Source organism: Oryctolagus cuniculus, chromosome X, assembly GCF_051225735.1.
Source record: "Oryctolagus cuniculus isolate XC-2025 breed Fujian yellow rabbit chromosome X, ASM5122573v1, whole genome shotgun sequence".
NCBI lineage: Eukaryota > Metazoa > Chordata > Mammalia > Lagomorpha > Leporidae > Oryctolagus > Oryctolagus cuniculus.
The window spans coordinates 97,371,887-97,389,066 of NC_142888.1; the positions used below are offsets into that span (position 1 = coordinate 97,371,887).

Consider the following 17,180-nt stretch of genomic DNA (forward strand, 5'->3'; position numbering starts at 1 on the left):
TATGTCTCATAAGTTTTAATTATGCCTAAGTGTCCAACTCCATTGCTTGTTTTCTTAGGGGCTTCCTTAACTAAGGATAAAACTTGTTCTCAAGGACCAATTTTCTTTAAACATATTAAATGGAGTATATTTTTATGTATCATAAGTTATAGTTATGTCTAATTCCACACAAAAGATGTATCACCCTTGGGTGCTTCATTAAAGTTAATTAAGTTTCTCAAAAGAAGTGAAATTAACTTTGAGATACAATGACTTTGAACAGCACTAGGCTCAATTGTTGAGGAACAGGTTTTTTTTTTTCATGCAAACAGTTGAACTCTTTCCTTAGTATAGAGTTGGTCTTCTGTGTATAAAGTTAATTGAAAATGGATCTTAGTGGGTAATGGGACTGGGAATGGGTGAGGGAGAAGGAAGAGGGGTGAGAGTATGGGTGAGAGGGCGGGTTTGGTGGGAAGAAACACTATATTGCTAAAGTTGTACTTATGAAATGCGTGAAGTTTGTATTTGGGAAACTTTATTTGGGTTTATTTGGGAAAATTTTTAAAAATAAAAAATCTTAAAAAAAAGAGTGAGGTTTATAGCAATTAGTGCCATCAAGAAATTGAAAATGCATCAAATAAATGAACCATCAATGTATCTAAAGGACCTAGAAAAATGGAAAACCAAACAGCAAATTTAATGGGAAGAAAGAAATGATTAAAATTAGAGAATAAACAAACCTGAAACAAAAAATATAAGATCACTGAAATAAAGAGCTGGCTTTTTGAAAAAATAAACAGAATTGATACACCATTGGCCCAACTAATCCAAAAAAAAAAAAAGAGGCAAAAGTCCCAAACCAACAAAATTAGAGTTGAAACAGGATGTAACAACAGATACCACAGAAATAAAATTAATCATCAGAATTACTAAAAAGAACTGTATGCTAACAAATTGGAAAATTGAGAAGAAATTGATAGATTCCTTGACACCTACAACCTATCAAAATTGAGTCATGAAGATACAAAAAATCTAAACAGACCAATAACCAAGATGGAGATTGAGTCAGTAAAATATACCTTCGCAGCAAAGAAAAGTTCAGGACCAGGGCCTGGTACTATGGTGTACATAGTAGGCTAACCTTCCACTTGCAACTCCGGCATCCCATATCAGTGCTGATTCGTGTCCTGGGTGCTCCGCTTCTGATCCCCTCTCTCTGCTTGTGTTCTGTGAAAGCAGAGGAAGATGGCCCAAGTGCTTGGGTGCCTTCACCAATGTGAGAGACCCAGAGGAAACTTGTGGTTCCTGACATCTGATCAGCCCAGCTCCAGCCATTGTGGCCATTTTGGGAGTGAACCAGCAGGTTGAAGACCATTCTCTCTGTCTCACCCTCACTCTGCTTGTAACTCTGCATTACAAATAAATAAATAAATAATAAATTAATAAATAAATTAATAAATAAATAAAAGAAGAGCCCAGGTCCAGATGTCTTCACTGCTGAATTCTAAATTTTTATGGAAGATCTAATTCCAATTATATTCAAATATTCAAAACAATTATAAAGGGAGGGCATCCTCCCAAACTCCTTCTATGATGTCAGAATCACCTTAAATCCAAAACCAGAAAAAAGATATAGCAAAGAATACACCAATATTACTGATGTACATAGATGCAAAAACCATCAACAAAATACTAGCTAATCAAATCCAACAACACATCAGATAGGCCATTCACCCAGACCAAATGGGATTTATCCCTGGTATGCAGGGACACACAACATACACAAATCAATTAATGTGATACATCACATTAACAGATTGAAGAATAAAAATCATGTTTATCTCAAGAGACACAGAGAAGGCACTTGAAAAAATATAACATCTCATGATAAAAAAAAAAAAACTTAAAAGCAAACTGTAGATAGAAGAAACATTCCTCAACACAGTCAAGGCATATACAACAAATCCACAAACCTACAGCCAGCATCACATTGAATGAGGAAAAGTTTGAACGATTTACACTAAGATCCAGAACCAGAGAAGTATGTCCATTTTCACCATTGTTATTCAATATAGGTTTGGAAGTTTTAGCCAGAGCCATTAGTAACATTGGTAACAAAAAGAAAAAGTGCTACAAATTAGAAAGGAGGAAATCAAATTATCTCAGTTTAGAGATGACATGAATATATGTACACATATACGCTCCAAGAGACTATTTGCCTATTTATACTCCTAAGAGAGTTTGGTAAAGTTGCAGGATATAAAAATCAACTCTCAAAAATCAATAGCCTATGGATACACAGACAATGTCATGGCTGAGAAAGAATGTCTAAGATCAGTCCCATTCACAATAGATAAAAAAAATTAAATACCCTGGAATAAATTTAACCAAGGAGGCTAAAGATCTCTATGATAAAAATTACAAGATATTAAAGAAATAAAAGATACAAAAAAATGGAAAAATATTCCATATTCATTGATTCAAAGAATTAAAATCATCAAAATGTCCATAATACTGAAAGCAATTTACAGATTCACTGTAATTCCAATCAAAATACAAAGGATATTATTCTCAGATCTAGAAAAAATTGTAGTAAAATTCATATGGAGACTCAAATAGCTAAAAGAATCTTAAACAACAAAAGCAAAGCCAGAGGCATCACAATATCAAATTTCAAGATATACTACAGGGCAGCTATAATCATAACAGCCTGGTACTGGCACAAAATCAGACATGTAGACCAACAGAACAGCATAAAAACTCTACAAATCAATCCAAGCACCTACCATCAACTAATCTTTGACAAAGGATCTAGAATCAATTCCTAGAGAAAGGCAGTCTCTTCAACAAATGGTGCTGGGAAAACTGGATCTCCACATACAGAAGTATGCAATTAGACCCCTACATTAGAGCTTATACAAAGATCCACTCTAACTGGATCAAAAACCTAAATCTACAACCTGATACCATAAAAGTGCTAGAGAAGACATTGACATAGGAAAATACTTTTTGGAAAAAATCCCAGAAGCACAGGCAATCAAAGCCAAAAATAGACAAATGGGATTGCATCAAGCTAAGAGGCTTCAGCAACTGAAAAGGCAATACTTAAAGTGAAGCACCCAGAAGATAACATTTGCAAAATATGTAGCTGATAAAGGATTAATATTTAAAATGTATAAAGAGCTGAAGAAAATCATTAATAACAAAACAATCTGGTTGAGAAATGTGCATGGGACTTGAACAGGCATTTGTCAAAAGGTAAAATTCAAATGGCCAACAGACTCATGAAAAATGCTCAGAAACACTATTCATCAGGAAAATGCAAATAAAAACCACAATGAATTTTCACCTCATTCCAGAATGGCTCTCATATAGAAATTAAAAAAAAAATCTGGCAAGGATGTTGGGAAAGAGATGAAAATAGATCTACCACACTATCCAGCCATCCCATTCCTGGGAATTTACCCAAACAAAATGGAATCAGCATATGAAAGTGTTATCTGTATCGCTGTATTTATCACAGATCAATTCACAATAATCAAGATTTGGAATCAACCCAGACGTCCATCAACCGACGACTAGATAAAGAAGATGTAGTATATATATTCTGTGGAATACTACTCAGTCTTAAAAATGAAATCCTGACTTTTGCAGTAAAATGGATGCAACTGGAAATCATTATACTTAGTGCAATAAGCCTTCCCCACACAAATACCATGTTTTCCCTGATCTGTGGTAACTAATAATATACAAAATATTATGTATATGAGAGAAACTGGCATTTTGAGATTTGATTATTTTTATAGCCCTCATCTCTACTGTTGAGGAGCAGTGTGTTTTTCTTCTATTTGTTGAGTTCCTTAGTTTGTAGAGGGTTAAGCTTATGATTATAAAATAAACTGAAAGTATGTCATTATACAAACTAAAAGAATGAGAAAGGAAGGAGTAGGGAGGGTAGGGTGAGAAGTATCACTATGCTCCTAAATCCAAATGTGTTTATATAAATGTATGAAATATATATTCACCTTATATAAATTTTAAAAAAATAAGTAAGAAAATTTATTGAGGGTTTAGAGACTTGGCACTGGATTAAGCTGTTGCTCATCAGATTCAAGTGTCAGCTTCTCTGCTTACAATCCAGCTCTCAGCTAATATCCCTTGGAAGCAGAATATCATGGTTCATATACCCAAGACTCTTGCCACACACATGGGAGACCCAGATGGACTTCCTGGTTCCTGGCTTCCACTTCACTCAGACCTGGCTGTTGCAGCCATTTGGAGTGAACTGGAAGATGGAAGGTATTCTTTGTCTTTTCTCTCTCTCTCTGTGTGTGTGTGTGTGTGTGTGCGCGCGTGCACATGCATGCACATGTGCGAATGTGCACACACCATTCTATCAGTCTCTTTCAAATAAATATTTTCATATCAGTAGAACCAAGCTTGTTTATTTGATAAATCAACAAAATTGACAATCTCTCAGCCAAATTAAGAAAAACAGTAAATTTGTTAGATGTTGTTGGTCTCATGGTGGGATACCAGGGGTTCATTCAGGTGAAAACATCCAGTTGTTTGCATCTCATCACCATTCCACCTTTCAGGTGTGCCTGCTTCATGGCTAGAGTCACCCTTCCCTTTCTTTCCCAGAGCTGGGAAGAGACTGAAGCTAGAAATGGAGATGCGGTATCTGGAGGCCCAAAACCTTGAAAAATGACCTCTTCACAATTCTGAACATCTTAACTCTGTCAGGCAAAACTTTACTCCTTCCTCTCCTGTCCCCTTACTTCCCTCTGCTCCTCTGCTGGAGTCCATAGGAGACAGCATGAGACCCATGCACAAAGGCCTACTGCCACAGAACTCCTAGAAAACATCCCAAATCACACCAACATAAATTTCCTAAACCCATCCACAGTGAGCGGAATCTCTGGGAGATAGATCTGCATGGCTGGTTGGGCATGCTTTCCACAGCTCATCTTGGGATTCTATAAATTGATTGCTTTGAATTGGAGAGACCTCAAGGACAGAGGGAAGCCAGGTTCCCTAGTTTCCATGCACAAGAGAAGTGTGTATGTTGAGGGGGGTGACTTTGGAATGTGGATGAGGTGCATGTTACAGAGAATTGTTCTCATGATCCCTGTAGTTGGACTCTTCCTCGGGTGGGGAGAGATGGTAGAGGAGCATCAAGGAAGGTGGGCTATAATCTTTGGCAGGTTAAATGACCTAACTCACATAGATCAAAACACAAATGTAAGAAGGATATGTAATATATGCTTTGTGACCAGGACTTAAACAAATGCCTTGTATCCCTTATAGATTTGAGAAGACTTTAGTCGGTACACTTGCTTAGACCATGCTAGAGTTCAAATTTGCACAACATTCAGAGATGGTAAGCATTTTGATGTCCCCTGTATTGAGCTTCTCCAGATACTGAAGAGGGAACATGGTAGAGAAAATTTGAGGCCTGGGATGTGAAGGTCTGAATAGTGAGTGGTAACTATATCTCTTCACACATAATCCAATTACACCACCCCTTCCAGAAAGGTAACAACAGGTGTTCCTCTTTAAAAGAGGCTCAGAAATGGACATATTTGGAGTCTGTAAACTCAATACTTGGGACCTGATGATCTGACAAGACTATCAGATGGTGCATACTAGTGCCAGCCTGAGAAGACAGGCCAGAAATGCAGGCTGCGAGGCTGAACGCATCAAATTAGGTATGCACATGACATAGCCCTCACTGGTCACCCCATCTTCTCCAATATGTGACAGAAACTGGCTTATATTTGAAAATAATTTCACTTGTTTATACACACTTGTTTATGAAAAGGAGAGATATGTGTCAAGCACTGCAGTTTCCATGGTGAATAGAACAGGGCTTCTCCTTTTCATGAGCTCAGGCTAGTGGTGATTTTTTAAGGATCTATTTCTGTTATTTAAAAGACAATTAAGTGCTCGCTTCGGCAGCACATATACTAAAAAAGACAATTATAAGACAGGGAGAAAGGGGAAGAGGGGGATGTGGGAAGGAGGAGAGGGATATTTTCTATCTTCTGGTTTACTTCCCAGATTGCCACCACAGCCTAGCATGTGCCAAGCCACAGCCAGGAGCCTGGATCTCCATCTGGGTCTACCACATCCCTGGCACAGGCCCAGGTTAGGCCATTCTCGGATGTATTCACAGGCACTTAAGCAGGGAGCTGGATAGCGGGTGGAGCTGTGGGGTCTGGAATCAACTCTCTTAAAGGATGAAGGTGTTGCAAGCAACTGCTTAACCCAGACGATACAACAACTGTTCCATAGTGTTGAATATTTTCATGTGCTCATCAGAGCAAGTAAAATACTACAATTCCCTTAGTCTGAAGAGCTTAGCCAACACTACATCAAGCCTGGAGGTAGAAAGGCGTAGAGTAGAACAGGATGTCATATGAGAGGACCTCAAGAGAAGGAGGGGAAGGAAGGAAAGGGATGAAAAGAAGCACAAGGCACACATAGAGAAGGAAACACTAATGATCAGAGGCAAAAGAAGACAGAATGCCTACTGTAATGGCAAGCATACCCATACAAGGTAAAGTGCACACATCTCACTCATGTCCATTGCAGGCTCTTCTATTTCTCCTTGCCTAAGAAGCTAGGCCACAGTTTGTCGTTCCCCTAGGGCACAAAAAGCCATAGCAACAGGCAGATAAGAAAGCAGAAGTAAACAGAATGGCCAGGGACACACAGCTCTGCTCTAGTGAGGACGATCACAAAGGATAGTGGAAGGGCTGCTTTCAGTTGCCTGGATTCAACTCCATCCTTGTTTCTTGGCCCTAGCTGTCTGGTTCCCAGATCAAAGGGAGAATATTAATGGAAGCATCTGTCCTGTGAGCAGATGTTGGTTTTGGTGAGCTCAGTGCCATAAGATGACAGGCCAGGCTTATCCCTTGCTCCTGAGGACTCCCTTCAGGCAGGTAGCTCCAAAATTGGGATATCAGTAAGATCTCCATTACCTTCGGCTACCAGGCTACTGTTCTAGGAAGCAAGAATTGATAGCACAATTACAAATAGGACCTCTAGACTCCAGTCAGTAGAGCAGGGAAGGATTCCCTATGTTTGTAGTAAACCTTTATACATTTACTTTTCTATTAATTTGAAACATTTCTGATCTCATTTGAGTCCTAGAACAGCTTTGTGTGATTTTCAAAATGGCAAGACTGATGGAATAGGCTCCATGTTTTGTTCATATTTACAGACCAAGTACTAGAGTTGGAGAGAAACCTTGTCTGCCTGTGTTGCCCCATATGTTCACAACTAAACCAGAAATGACAGCTTTTCTAACTTTTGTCCTTAGAACCAGAATAAGAAAGCCAAATCTGCTCCCCTAGTCAATCATATATGATGCATATAGTTGTGTTGCCTATAGCTTCACCAAACCAGCAATCTCCCATCAGGTCACACTTCAAACCTTCTCTTTTTTCCCACTGTAAAGCCTGAAACCCTCCTGTCCATCTCTGCTTCTCTGCCAAATGCAACTGTTCACAGCTGACTTCCTTTCTATAGTAATTTCTGAACAAATAGACCTTGCTTGCTTTCATTACGGTAGTCCTTATTTATTTCCATAAATCCCTTGAGTCTCGGTTGTCATATGCACAAAGGGAGCCAGTCAAGTGTCACATTATGGGTTCTGGACACCGTCAAGACACCCAAGGGTCTGGAGTATCATTATTTAAGATGTGACCTGACCTCTGAGGCCTCAAGCAGCACTCAGTGCATTTCTCCAAAGACAAGTCTGCATTCCATAGTCTAGAAGGAGGTTCAGTGATAGCCAGGACCCTTCCTACTCACACAGATGAAACCATTCTTGACCTGGTCCCTGGTGCTCTGGAACAGGTGGGTGGACTGCAGGAAATCCCGGTTGGCTTCAGACTATAAGTGTGGCCCTGGATCAGGGACCACTTAGCTACTGTGGCTCTCCAGGCTTCAGCTTCCTCATCTTCAAAGTGAGGCAGAAAAATGCCTAAATTCAGCCCCTTTCACTGGACACTAACTACCGAGGAGGTGACAGTATTTGTAGGACCCTTGGGTGGGTATTGAATACAGAATTGAACTTTGGAGATATTTGACAGGAAGGGCCCCAGTTTAGATTGCTTCTGTTCCCAAAAGTGTGGGATTGCAAAGGGGTTACAGGAGCCACTCAGCACTGGAACCCAGAGCCCCAGCTGCATTTCCTTACACTGCATAATTCATGGACATGGAACATAAAACACCTCTGCAGAATATACTTGATGTCAAATACTTAAAAGATAAATTGAAGCCAAAATAGACAAATGCACTTAAGTCATCACCTGCTGCCTTCCCCGGCACATTACCAACAAGCTGGATCAGAAGAGGAGTATCTGCAACTTGAATTTACACTCCAATAGGGGATGCCAGTGTCAATAGAGGGGTCTTAACCTTCAGTGCACCACTGCTGGCCCTACACTATGGGACTTCAATATCCCAATTTAAACAATGGGAAGATTATACAAATGGAAAAATAAATGAGACAGTGGCCTGTAACAATATTGCACATCAAATGGTCCTAACAGATAGATACAGACCATTCCATCCAACAGCAGCAGAGGACACAACCTTCTGAAGCATAAGCCACATGGCAGGCCACAGACCATAATGCATTTCAGAACGTCAAAACTCTTTCAAGTATCCTGTCCAACTACAATTTTATGAAAGTAGAAAGCAAACTAAGGAAAAGAGTAAAAATGTCACAAATATGTGGAAATTAAGCGGTATGCCGTGAAATAAGCAAGGGGCCAAAGAAACTCTCAAAGGGAAATAAAAGCTATCTTGAAGTATGCAAGAATGGCATCCAAAACGTATGTAATGTGACAAAAAGAACCAAAACAGGGAGCTGACAGTGATAAACAAGTACATAGAGTTAAAAACAACATCTCAAACAAGCTAACATTACACTTGAAGGAATAAAAACAATATAGGACAAAGCTTAATGCTGTACAAAAAGGAAATAAGAAAGACCAGAGCATAAACAAAAAAAAAAACAAACCAACTGTAAAAATATATACAAGATCAGTGACACCCATATTTAGTTTTTGAAAACACCAACAAAACTGACATTTAGCTCAACTAAGGAGAAAAGGTAGAGGACTAACAACAAAATAAGAAATGAAAGAGGAGACACGTCAAGTGATACCATGGGAATTAGAAAAGATCATAAGAGAATATTATAATTATATGCCAATAAATTGGATAACCTGGAAGAAAATGTTTAATTCTTCAAAACATACAACCCACCAAGACTGAATTATGGAGAAATACAAAATACAATCAGACCAAAAACAGATGAGAAGATTGAATCAGTAATCAAAAATTTCCCAGCAAAGAACATTCTGCTTCCTAAAGGCCTCATGTTGGACTTCTACCAAACATTTAAATCGATTGATACCACTTCCTCTCAATTCCTGGATATGAAAGCCAGAATAGAACACTATAAGAAAAGCACTGGCCAAAATTCTTGATGAATATAAGTATAATGTTTTCAGCAAAATACCAACAAAATGAATTTGAAAGCATAGTGATCATATACACTGATGAGGTGGGTGGTTCAACACAGGCAAATCCATAAGCATGGCATCTCGCATTAACAGAATCATAGTACACACAAAGCATTTGACAATAGTCAATATACTTTTATGATAATTACCCAACAAATGAGGTATAGGAGAAACTTATGTCTACAAAATAAAGGCCAAGTATGACAACCCCCAGCTAGCATCATAATTAATGATGAAAAGTAGAAAGTTTTTCCTCTAACATGAGAAAAAAAGACAAGGATGCCTGCTCTTTCCACCTCTATCCAATACAGTTCTGGAAATCCAATTCAAGGAAATCAGGTAAAACAAAGGGGAAAAAAAGCATCCAAATATGAAGTGAAGAATTAATATTTTCTCTGTATCCAGATAACATGTTCTTAAAGATGCCCAAAGACTCCACAAAAAAAAAAACACTGAAATCAGTAACCAGATTAATTACAGCATGCAAAATTAATATATAGGTATCAGTTGCATTTCAATAAATCAACAACACAGAAAAAAAGGAATTTAGAAAAAAATCCCATTTAGGATAACACAAAAAGAATAAAATACTCTGGAATGAATAACCTAATCAAGGAGGTGAACGATATGCATATGAAAATATAAAACTAATGGAAGAAATTGAACATAAACATGAATGGAAAGATATTATCTCATCATGGATCACAAGAATAGTTTAAAGATGTCAACACATCCCCAAACCATCTACATAAAATGAAATAAATATTTATGTTACAATGGACTTTTCACAGAAACAATGATTCTAAAATTTGTATGGACCATCCAAAGTTCCCTAAAAGCCACTCAAGGCTGGAGATTTCATATTTTCTGATTTCCATCTGTATTGCATACCTATCATAATCAAAATGGTATGGAACTGGCATCAAAACACACAGGTAAGTGCAACAGCGTAGAGAGCACAAAAGTAAATCTACACATACATTGTCAACTATTCTTATACAAAGGTTCCATGAATACACAATGGAGAAAGAACAGTCTCTTTAACAATAAACAGTGTTGGAAAAACTGAATGCCCATTCTGTAAAAACAGCAAAAAAATACAAAAAGGGGACAAGATCTTTACCTTGTACCATACACAAAAATCAACTCAAGGTGCACTGAAGATAGAAATGTAGTGCCTAAAGCCAGAAAACAACTTTCAGAAGAAAATACAGGGGGAGGACTCCATGACATTTATCATGAATGAAATTGAGTATTAGGACATGACCCTAATAACACAAACCAAAAAAAGAAGGGCAGGGGGATACATCAAACTAAAACGTTTCTGCAGAGCATAGGAAAAAATAATCAACAGAGTGAAAACAAAGCATACAAAATGGGGGAGGGGAGGATAGTTCAGAATCATGTATTAAATAAGGGGTAAATATGGGCCGGCGCCGTGGCTCAATAGGCTAATCCTCCACCTTGCGGCGCCGGCACACGGGGTTCTAGTCCCGGTCAGGGCGCCGGATTCTGTCCCGGTTGCCCCTCTTCCAGGCCAGCTCTCTGCTATGGCCAGGGAGTGCAGTGGAGGATGGCCCAGGTGCTTGGGCCCTGCACCCCATGGGAGATCAGGAAAAGCACCTGGCTCCTGGCTCCTGCCATCGGATCAGCGCGGTGCGCCAGCTGCAGCGGCGGCCATTGGAGGGTGAACCAACGGCAAAGGAAGACCTTTCTCTCTGTCTCTCTCTCTCACTGTCCACTCTGCCTGTCAAAAATAAAAATTAAAAAAAAATAAGGGGTAAATATGAAAAATAACTGGAACTCACACAATTCATCAGGGAAAAAGGATTAAAAAGTAGCTAAGGACCTTAAAACACATTCAAATAATAGATGCATACAAGCGACTGAAGTTTATATGAAAAGCTGCTTGATGTTGCTCATCCTCAGGAAAAAGCAATGTTAGCATGGCCAGTGCCAGAAATTCACAAGATAGCAAATGCTGGTCAGGATTTAGAGAAAATGGAATGACTATACACTGTAGGATGTAAATTCCAACAGTCATATGGAAATCAATGTGGAGATTCACCAAGAAAATTTGAACTAGAAATATCATATAGATCTAGTAACCCTACTTCTGGGTATATACCTAGGGGACTAAAATCACAATATCCCAAAGATGTCTACACTCCCATGTTCATTGCATAATTACTCATAGCTGATGAGATATGGAAACAATCTAAGTGTATATCCACAGATGAATAAATAAGTAGATTTCATACTGGTATGTATCCATGGTGTTGATATACTCCTACACTCCCACAGAAATATATATATAGATAGATAGATAGATAGATAGATAGATAGATGATACATACATTCATATATATGAAAAAGAGAGAGGCCTTCAGAACCAGTGGGGTGGGAGGTTGGGGGTTGGGCAATCTAAGAATGGATCTGGAGGTGGAAACATGGCCATGTGAACCCTAACCAAGGCTGTCCCCATACTTACCTGAGGCTTATCCAAGTTTTTGGCAGCCTCTCTTGGAATGGCAATGACCTTTCTCCTAGAAACTTCAGCCTTTTACAGGAAAGGAAGCTGAGATCTGCAGAGGGCAAGGCACTCAACCAAGCAAGGAAACCATCAGGCTTCACCACACTGCCACAGGAACCATACATTCCTGGCTGGGACCACAACTGACTGAGCTGTCTTCATCCTCCTGAAAAGAATTTGGGTGCCTGTCCCTCTCAGTCTCGGCTTTCACAGTTGTGAAATGGCGAAAGTCCTGCCACCCTCCAGAGACTAAAGAGAGACAGCTTTAAACGTAGTGGTGCTTAAATGTCCTGCTAACCAAGACACGAAGGCCCCCGCCCATGTTTGAGCTTTGGCCTCTGGAGAAACAGGGGCTATTCATGCACAAACTACACATCAGTATTCTTGGATTCCCATTACTTCAAGCTGTCTGCGTCTTAGGCCCTGTCATTCACCCAGAGTAGGAGGAATGCTTCTGGGCTACTCCTGGGCTGTCTCTTCCCATTCAGGACCCAGCCTGTCCTAGAATCCTTTCCTGAGGCCATGTCCCTGCCCAAGGCAAGAGCCTGCTGGGGAAGGCAGTGAAGCGGTTTTATGATGACTGCAATCTGAAGGTACCCACACACCTCTTGGGGGCTTCCGTTGCTCATGGCTGTGAAATGGAGAGGGAAACTCCCCTGATGTGGGTGGATGAGGTTTGGAGGAGAACTGGTGGCTGCCAGCAGGTGGGTCAAGTATAACCCAGGATTTTAGGACTGCCCACTTCATTAGTAGTTGACCCCCCCCCCCCCAGAGGAACTGGCACACCTGTGTGTTCACCCACTCATTCACTCCATTAAAAACTTCTCCTACATGTTGATGAAAGGGAGCACTCAGTGTGTTTTCAACTCGAGTTTGTTGAATGAGCAATCTGGGGGTGCCTGGCTGTGGAAAGAACCAGTGATAATTGGAGGCAGGCAGCACAAAGAAAGGCTAAACAACGGAACAGCTGCTCTGCTTGTTTTGAATGCCTCATCCACTGGGGAGGAGCAGTCTGAAAGCCCCAAGTCTTGGTATTCCACTCTGAACATAGGCTTCATATCTGCAGACAGGGATTTCAGAGATATGGTGAGGGTCTCGCCTGAATCCCCTCATCAAACATGGCTTATCTCAGGCATTCCTGATCCACAGAAAACCTGCTCACCAACCCTTCTAAGGCCCTGATTAACTAGGAGGGGGCATTTTGAATGAGCTTCTGGGCTCTTGGGTTATTTCTCTCAAATCAGACAATCATTTCAGAAACATAAAATTCTTGACTCTGGTTTCCATTCAATAGAAAAGTAATCTGTCTCATTAATTAGAAAAGAAAATCCTCATCATGGACAAATTCCAGAAGGTTCCATTACAAAATGATGACTCAAAGAAGCATAGAAGCCTCATGGTGGTTTGTCTCACTTATATGATTTTTTGTTAGCATTTTTTTTAAAGTCAATTGAGCTTGTAGCTCCAAATAGCTATTTAGCGGAGAAATGTGTTTTTTCCAAAATTCCATTTTGGAACAGGGACAGAGCCAGAACTGTTATCTTTTTTAGGTGTACATTTTATAGTCTGCTGCTTAAAGGAACAGAACAGAAGCCTAGGAGGATCTAGCCATACCCTGTGATGAAGTTCTTGTTCAAGTTTAAGTTCTCACAACTAATGGGTGAGGTACTCACTACCTGACTTCGGTTACAAAGCAGCTCTTACCATTGCTCAGCCATTCCTGTGCTGTCTGCCTCTGACCATTACCCAGTCTTTACCCAGTCCACACACAAGTGAATCATTCCCTCCTGTGAAGCTGAGTGAACCTTACTCCCACAGGACTGAGCACTGCAACTTCAGCAGCCGTCTTCAAGGCTCAGCTGCTGCCTATATCTGCTCAGACCATTTCAGTTAATTTTCCCAATCATCTTAAAGGAAAATAAGAACATGCTCCCTTCCCCCATCTCCAGGACTGACAAATGAGGCCCAGCAAAGGAAGGCACTTTGCTTGGAACACCACACTGGTTGCTGATGTGTCCAGAGCTCCCTGTCACAGCCCTTCCTCCAACCACGGGACTGAGCTGATGAGCTGGGGAATGCAGCAAAAGACGGAACAAGTGATTGGGGCCCTACCATCCACGTGGGAGTCCCACATGAAACTCCCGTCTCCTGTCTTTGGCTGGCTCATTCTTTTTCTTTGTGTCCACTTGGGTAGTGAACCAGCAGATGAAGGCCCTCTTTCCCTCTCTCTCTGTAACTCTAACTTGCAAATAAATAAATCTTTCACAAAGCAAAAAAAGAATGAGCTTACCACTAAGAGAAACCAAATGGACAAGAAAGATCAGCTGAGGTAGTATCGGGTTCTTTACTGTCAGGCCTGTTGTCTGCCACTCGTAAAATGTTGGATGCTTGTGCTCAGAGTTTTTATATCAGAACCGATTACTGAAAGGGAAATATAAATTAGAGAAACTTCAGGCAGGAGTGGTGGCTAGAGCAGGAGCAGGATTTATAATGAAGATAAATGAGACAGGAGAGTGGCAGCAACAATAAGTAGCTCATAAATGTTTTCACTTACATTATACTTCCCAGAGAATGAAAAGTATTTCAAATTGTTTTTTCAGGAACTTAGTACATTGGAAGTTTCCACATATATCTGCTCTACAAACCTTGCTTAGATGTCCAACATACATTTTTTTCTTGAATTGAAAAAGAATCTTGGGATACAACATAACTGAAAAACATGTACAGTGATCTAATCACAGTAATAATATTTTTCCATCTACATAGACATGACAGCACACACAGTTTGATAAAAAATATTTCAGTCAGTTTCTAGCAATTGAAGAACTATAAGTTTCATATAAACACTTTGATTTTGGTCAATCTTGAAAAAATGAAAAACTTGGCATTTCTGGCCCAACATTTTAGGCCAGCAACACTTGAAATGAAGCTGAATATTGACTGTTCTTTTGGAAGAGAAAGCGTCTTCTCCAGTTTGCTGTGGTCCTCGCCCCATTTGCCACTCTCCTTTGTATTCCCTGCAAAGCCTTGTTGGCATTTGAATTTGCAACCATCATAATCAAAATTGTTAATTATACAAAATGTCAAACACAGAAAAGCAGAGAGCATCATGAGGTGAATCTCACGTACCCATTACCCAAGTTAGTGGATTGTTCACAGACAACATTTTCCCATAAATACCCTAATCAATTCTCCAACAGACTTGTATCCCCCAAGGATATCTGTGATACAAATGTAGACAGTGTATTATTTACTTAGTAAGCATTTCAGTGGGTTTCTATTTAATAACCCCATGTGTGCTCCAAGTCAGATGTAATTCTATTACACCATATGTGCCATGGGTTATAGCGTGGCAATAGGACATATTTTGGGGTAATAATAACTTAATATATTGGAGGGGTTATGAAGTACTATGCTGGATATATATGTAGATTGTCATTTATTTTTCTCATCAATTCTCTGAAACACAGTACTTTCATTCCCACCTTACAATCTTTTCATAGAAGTCCTTCCTAATATATCCTTGTATGGATATGTGCATTTCTATATACATATATAAATGCATGCAAAACACATTACTTATGTATATTTATAGAACATATGACATGATAATATATTACCAGGGCAACCCATAAGGGAGATAAGGAATCCTGAGACTGTGGGGGATGAATAAGCCGTTGCTTTCGCTGGACTGACACTGGTAGGAAAATGGGTGCAAGGCAGGCAGAGAGCACAATGTAAAAAAGGGGTTAGGGCCTCTGCTGGCTGAGGATCTCATTCACTACTGCTTCAAGCTTTCCTGCTCTCCCTTATGGAGCTGGCAAGGCCACGGTTTAATAGGTGGCTCTGCCAGTTTTTGTGGCTTGTAAGCAGTCAAGGAGAATGCTGAGCAGCACAGAGTGCATCCTCAAGAGCCTGAACATGAGCAGATTCTCTAGGTCTCGTTTCTGGAGCCTTGGCTGAGACCACCCTGCTGATGGCTGAGGCCATTCTAGTCCCCAGAAAAAGAGCAAGAGTGTGAACAAAACTATTGTCCTTGTCAGCAGTGGACAGATTTCATGGACTTTGGGCTCTTTATTTGATCTTGGTCCCAGGACTCTGAGGCATCAGAGAGCTGGATCAGAAGTGGAGCAGCCAGGACTCGAACCAGCACCCTTATAGGATGCCGGCATTGCAGGCAAAGGCTGTGCCTGCTACGCCATAGCGCCAGCCCCCTCCATATGCTTCTTAAAGGCAGAGTTAGAGAAACATAAAGGCAGAGACTCTTATGTTGTTCTAATGCCTTTATTACATTTTTCTGATTTTTTGAATTGGACATGAGTCTAATAAACTGCTATAATAACCCTGAATAGGAGTCACTGTGCACTTACTCCTCATGTAGGATCTTTGTCCTTAGTGTGCTGTACATTGTGATTTAATGCTATAACTAGTACTCAAACAGTATTTTTCACTTTATGTTTCTGTGTGGGAGCAAACTGTTGAAATCTTAATGTATGCTAAACTGATCATCTGTATATAAAGAGAATCGAAAATGAATCTTGATGTGAATGGAAGGGGAGAGGGAGTGGGAAAGGGGAGGGTTGCGGGTGGGAGGGACGTTATGGGGGGGAAGCCATTGTAATCCATAAGCTGTACTTTGGAAATTTATATTCATTAAATAAAAGTTAAAAAAAAAAAACCTGTACAAAAAGTGAAGTTTATTAAGCTCATTATTTTGTAGATGATCAACAGATAGAAGTTAAATTTCTGGACCAAGTTAGAGAGATGGTATTAGGGATAGCATGCAGATACTATGTAAAATAGTATGTGACATAAATACTAACCTTTGATAGAAATATAGGTAGATGGTTTTCATATAGAATAAAAAGCAAGTTGATACTGTTTAAAATAGTGTTATAACTAAATGAAGTTTTCTGTAATCTTCATGATAATCATAAAGCAAAATCCTATAGAAGATATATGAAAGATAAAGAGATCAGAATCAAGGCACGCCTGTAGGGATCTTGCATTTTGGAGCAGTAGTTTAAGTTACCACCTGTGAAATCTTCATCTCCTATCAGAGTGTCGGTTAGAATTTTTGGCTGCTCCTCTTCTGGTCCAGCTCCATGATAATGTGCCTGGGA

The 17,180-nt window shown here is 39.8% G+C and overlaps 1 long non-coding RNA gene across 1 annotated transcript in view; it reads left to right on the forward strand.

Moving 5' to 3' along the window:
- LOC149119705 (uncharacterized) overlaps window positions 1-1,704 on the forward strand; it is a 69,822-nt gene extending 68,118 nt beyond the window's left edge. The window contains exon 3 of the long non-coding RNA XR_016227972.1: window positions 1,219-1,704. This is a non-coding gene — a long non-coding RNA (uncharacterized LOC149119705). The remainder of the gene's footprint in view (window positions 1-1,218) is intronic.
- The last annotated feature ends 15,476 nt before the right edge of the window (window positions 1,705-17,180 follow it).